Raw genomic sequence first — 6,000 nt, 5'->3', positions numbered from 1 at the left:
AAACTATAAATCAGTAAAAAAACTTATTGCCAATGTTGTCAAACAGTTTTTTTTAACCTGATAGATAAGAAAATTAAAAAAATACTTACTTTTATGTAGATTAAAGGATTTTACATTCGGAATTATAATTACTGAGAATCTATTTTGATATTTTAAATTTTCTGACCTGCCCAAAATTTTATTTCCATGTAAAAATTCTTACATAGAATCTGTTAATGCACTAATTAAACTCATTTATTTTCATCTAAAAATTTCTTAGAGCTCAGGGCGTATAAACTCACAGTTTTGAAAAGTACTTTCAACCAAAACAGAGCCGACAGGACTTGGTACCCAAAGCATTTGTTTTGCACATTTAAAATTAAATACAGCTTCGATTGGAAAACCATTGCATTATAAATGCTAGTAAATATACCATATCATAATGCAGAAGTAAGAATAACTAAGTTTGATTAAGGATGAGGTTACAGGAGTTTCTTAAGCATCAAATACAAGCATTGCCAAATTAAATGACATTTTCGTTCTAGTTTAGTATTTTGATCGCTAGATATATTTCAATGTTATGCACAATAAGAGTATCTCAGTGATTATCTAGATAATTTAATAATAATAGAAATCAACATTACATAATATACGATGTAATAAACTTTTTTAAGCACTTCTGTCGTAAAAAGAGTACAGCAGATGGTTTATATCAATGCATGCATATCAGGGTTGGCAGTTTAAACTGGCACGTCAAAACCCTCTCTGTCAAAAACCTTGGTCAAAAACTTCAAATATTGCTTTTTGATATAAAAATTCCCATTGGAAATGCACACGTTAATTGCATGTAATGTTTAAAGTGACTATGTTATACAAAGAATAAATAGTTAATATGATTCTAAAATAATTTTCTACTCTCAACAGAATTATTTTGGACAATATATATGGTTTTTTTTTCCTTATAAAATTTGAATAAAGCATAACATGAACATTGAAGGGAAAACTGTGGAACGATTTGACATTCTTTGATTCAAGATGATTCTTGACCTTCCAAAATTTCTTCAACTGCTTATATATGTGTTTGCATTGATATAAACTATCTGCTGCACTCTTTTTACAACAGATAAGTGTTTAAAAAAGTTTATTACATCATGTATGTAATGTTGATTTCTGTTATTATTAAATTATCTAGATAACCACTCATACTTAAAACGATACTCTTATTGCGCATGGCATCGAAATATATCTAGCGATCAAAATACTAAATTGTAGGACTAAAATGTCATTTAATTTGGCAATGCTAGCTTGTATATGTCAAACTTAGTTATTCTTACTTTTGCACTATGATATGGTACATTTACTAGCATTTATAATGCAATGGTTTTCCAATTGAAGCTGTATTCAAACATGCAAAACAAATGCTTTGGGTATCAAGTCTTGTCAGCTCTGCTTTGGTTGAAAATACTCTTTAAAACTCTGTGAATTTATACACACTGATCTAAGAAATTTTTAGGGGAAAATAAATGAGTTTAATTAGTGCATTAATCGATGCTGCATGAAAATTTTAAATATGGTGTAAAATTTTGGGCAGATCAGAAAATTTAAAATATCGAAATAGATATTTTTCCTCAGTAATTATAATTCTGAATATTATTACTGAGTACACTTACTTTTATGTATAAAATCTACATAAAAGTAAGTGTTTTGTTATTTAACATACCTATCAAGTTAACAAAAACTATTTGACATCATTGACAGTAAGATTTTGATAGTTTTAATACCGAGTTAGTTTCTGGGGTCAAAAACCTAACCCTGTGATACCCTATCATACATATTTTGAATAAGCAGCTCTATTCCACTTAGCAAATTGAACACAGGTAATGAGTAGCTTAGATAAATAAACCATAAAATTATATTTTATATGTTCTAGGCTCTTATGTTGAAGAATTCAAAATTGCGAATTTTAATTAATATTTTGTTTTAATTATTGTAATAAATTAATGTTTAAAAATAAAACATTGTAATATGCAAAAAAGTAAGTTTTTCATCATGTTGTATACCTATTGTGTTCAAAACATTATCAAAAGGCATTCATTTAGATTTTTGACAATTTAAACAAGTTTTTGACGCTTGTCATGTCAAAAACCCAACCCTGACGCATATATAAGCAGTTGAAGAAATTTTGGGAGGTCAAGAATAATCTTGAATCAGACAATGTCAAATCATTCCATAGTTTTCCCTTCAGCGTTTATGCTATGCTTTATTCAAATTGTATATTTTATACGGACAAAAACCATATATATTTTGTCTAAAATAATTCAGCAGAGAGTAGAAAATTATTTTACAATCATATTAAACATTTATTATTTGCATAACATAGTCACTTTAAACATTACATGCAATTAATGTATTTCCAATGGGAATTTTTATATTGAAAAGCAATATTTGAGGTTTTTGACTTGGCAGTCAAAACAAAAGGCAGACAAACCATCAAAAACTTACCACAACCCTGAGTGTAACAAAGTGAGAAATCTAAATTTTTTACACGGTCCTCCTGTCCTCCAACTTCCGATTAGGAAGATGTTGCCCTGCCTCTCACGAGGCAATAAAAAACAATTCCAAGTGTTTGAGCACAGTATTTGGAGAGATATTTGAATTCACAAAAGTACCGAAAAGAGTTTGGGAAAAGAGTGTTGTCCGTTACCTTTTTTGAAGTTTTTTCATAACTTTTCTCCAATTTTTTTTTAATTCAAATATCTCAGTCAATATTGAAGTTGAAAACATGGAATTTTTTTTTGTTGGGCGCAGAAAAAAAATAGGACAATAATTGCCTAGTTGGAGGTTAAGAGGACGGGGAACTATGAAAATGTATTTTTTCATTTTGTGAAACACTACATTTTCATACGAAGGATTTTAACAGCCGGCTGATTCGAAGATGTATTTAAGAAAGAGATAGAAAATTCAACAGCCTCCCTGAGGAGAATCAAATCCACGTCCTTCCACTCTCCGGGTGAATGCTGTAGGCCATTAGACTACAAAGGCAACGAATATCTTAGTGGGTTTGATTCCCTGCAAAAGCAGTTGAATTTCTCTCCTTCCTAAATATATCTACGCATCATTCAGCTGTTAAAAACTTTTGTATGGATAGCAGAGAGTGACATCATCCTTGGACTGCATTTTCACTCTCAAAACTGGCGCAGGATAATTTTTGAATGAATTTTGACTATTTTTAAAGTGGAATCATACCTCTATGACAGACGATTGATGAGAGCATGGGCCTCCACATCCTGGAGTGGGCCCCTGGACAGACTTTTATGGGCCCCTTCTGTAGTTAATTTATAGCGTGAAAAAAACAAAAAATTATGAGAACTGTCCCGGCCCTGTCAGCCCCTCCTTTGTGGGGCCCATGGATGAGGGAATTGCCAAAACAATTCTTAAATATACAGTACAGTCAAACCTCGTTAGTGCGTCACCTAGTTAACACGTCACTCTGCTTAACGGGTCACTTTTTGGAAGTCCCAATTGTCCTCAGACAGGAATTGGCACAGCTATGGCTTACTCCGTTTTACGAGTCACTCAATTTATTAAATCATATTTTTTCTCTCCCAATAGTGACTTATTAACGAGGTTTGACTGTATATAGTGAAACCTGTCTCAGACAGACAGTATGAGACGAAAACCTGTTTTCAACAGAATCAAAATGTAGTCTGTTCAATGAATAGTGATTTTATTTGCACTTTTATAAAAAACCAGAATAATATTTTGATCTACTGTTTCGTTTCGTACAAGTTTCACTGCAACAGGCTTTTAGAGATCATAAAATAAATTAGGCGCCAGCTCAGGAGTAAAGAAATTTTTTTTTGAAAGAAAAAAGTCCAAAAATATTTATATTTTTGTACATTTTTCGGGACTTGGAAAGGGTCTCCACTTGACAGGCATGCTGATATAAATAACGAGAATCTCGCATTCTCTTCAGACTTCTATTCAATACCACACATTGGAAATTTATGCGACAATCCCAATTTGTGAGTCGCTACAGTGACCTAGCGATTGTCAAGCCTTGGCTTACAGGGGTTGGACAAAATAATATGAACACCTGTGAAAAAAAAACCACTTGAGGGAACCTGTCGTATACTCAAGCCCTCTAGTATGGAAGAGTGCCACCTAGCGGGCCAGAATGTGCCACATTAGTCTAGTCGTAGCAGTTATAGCATTCGGATGCGAAATAGTACATTGGGGGCGTTAAAACTTTGTTATGGCTTACCTTACAGATTTCGAAAGAGGCATAATTGGTGGAGCCCGTCTCGTCGGGGACCACAGTAACAAAAACGGCCATCCTTGTTGGTTCAGGAGAAGTACCGTGACGACGGTAATGACAGCCTATAGCAAACAGAGGAAGACATCATCCGCCAAGCATAAGAGTGGCTGAAAGTCAAAGATCACTGATAGTGACAGAAGGGTTTTGAAGCGGATTGTGGCTAGACAGCACAAGACACAACAGCATCCCAGATAACATCTGAGATGAACACACATCTACAGAAAGGTGTATCGACAAAAACTATCCGCCATGAACTGCATGCAGCAAACACACAAGGTAGAGCGACTATTCCAAAACCATTGGTGACACCATGAAATGCCTTGAAACGACGAACATGGTATCATAAACATAAGAGAATTGGACACAACAACAATGGGAGAATAGCATCTGGTCAGACAAATTGTAGTTCACATTATTCCAGGCTAACGGACGTGTTTACGTTTGAAGAATGCCCAGCACAAGCCTAATATGATACTGTCTTCTCCCTACTGTTAAGCAAGGGTGGGTTCAGCGATGCAGTTGCTGTGGGGCATGATGTCTCACCGTGGTCTTGGCCCACTTGTTGTCCTTTCTGGATGGGCGGGTTAAAGCATCGGTTTATGTCAGTATTCTGGCCGACCATCTTCATTCAATGGTGCAATATTAGTTCTCTTATTCTCAACCTGTGTTCCAAGATAATAATTTGCTCATTAACACTGCTGGAATTGTCAGAGACTGGCTTGATGAAGACAATGATGAACTGCAACGCCTAGTGTGGCCCGCTCAGTCCCCTCATCTTAATATAACTGAACCTTTGTGGGGTATTTTGGAGGCCAAACTCAGCAGTAGGTTTCCACCTCCAAAGACACACTCTGAATTAGTGACCTTTTTGCACCTGTGACTGTTGTGCATGACTTGTATTTGTCCATCCCACGACGGATAAAAGCTGTAATTAATGCAAAAGGAGGGCCAACAGCCTATTAATAAAGATTTTGTTTAATTTCACAGGTGTTCATATTATTTTTTCCAACCATTGTAATTTCCAATATAGCGTTTTGGAATAAAATGTGTAAAACTAAAAAAAAGTTGAAGAAAATTTTAAATGTGAAAGCTAGATTCATTACAAGCCAAGAATATAGACAGTGAATCCCGCTTATAACGTTTTTCAAAAAAACCATCATAAAAGTTGAAATACACTTTAAACAGAAAACATCAATGAGAATTAGTTATAATTTGGACTACAGAAATGTGTTGTACCAAGTGAGAATGTTATAAGCGAGATAATCTGTCCAGCCATTACTTGGTTAACTCTTTTTGTATTAATATAAATATGCTGATATATCTTCCAAAAACATACAGAGAAAAATTGCGGGGTATAAAATTGTAATTATTTATTGCCATGGCAACCCAACCAGGGTAGCTATATTAACGACTAAATAGGAAAAATAAGCAAATGAGCATGTTATGGTAAATGTGATAAACCCAGTTATTACGCACAATTGCCAAACATTTGAGTAAGTTTTGACACATTTCCCTAAATTAACTGCTTCAAACTGTCAATGAAATCTTGCATGATCCACTCCCTGGTGACACATTTTTTTTCGCTCACATGCATAAATATGCCCGAGGCAGTTAACGCATAGATTCTGTAAGGCATATAATATATATATGCCCATGGCAATCAAGGGGGGTGGGGGGTTAATCACTTACCAGCGATTAAGCAC

Source organism: Pholcus phalangioides, unplaced genomic scaffold (assembly GCF_987345545.1).
Source record: "Pholcus phalangioides strain wild (caught in Gottingen) unplaced genomic scaffold, Ppha-v1.0 ptg000014l_1, whole genome shotgun sequence".
NCBI lineage: Eukaryota > Metazoa > Arthropoda > Arachnida > Araneae > Pholcidae > Pholcus > Pholcus phalangioides.
The sequence above is the reverse complement of the archived record's forward strand: the minus strand, read 5'-3'. Positions refer to the sequence as shown.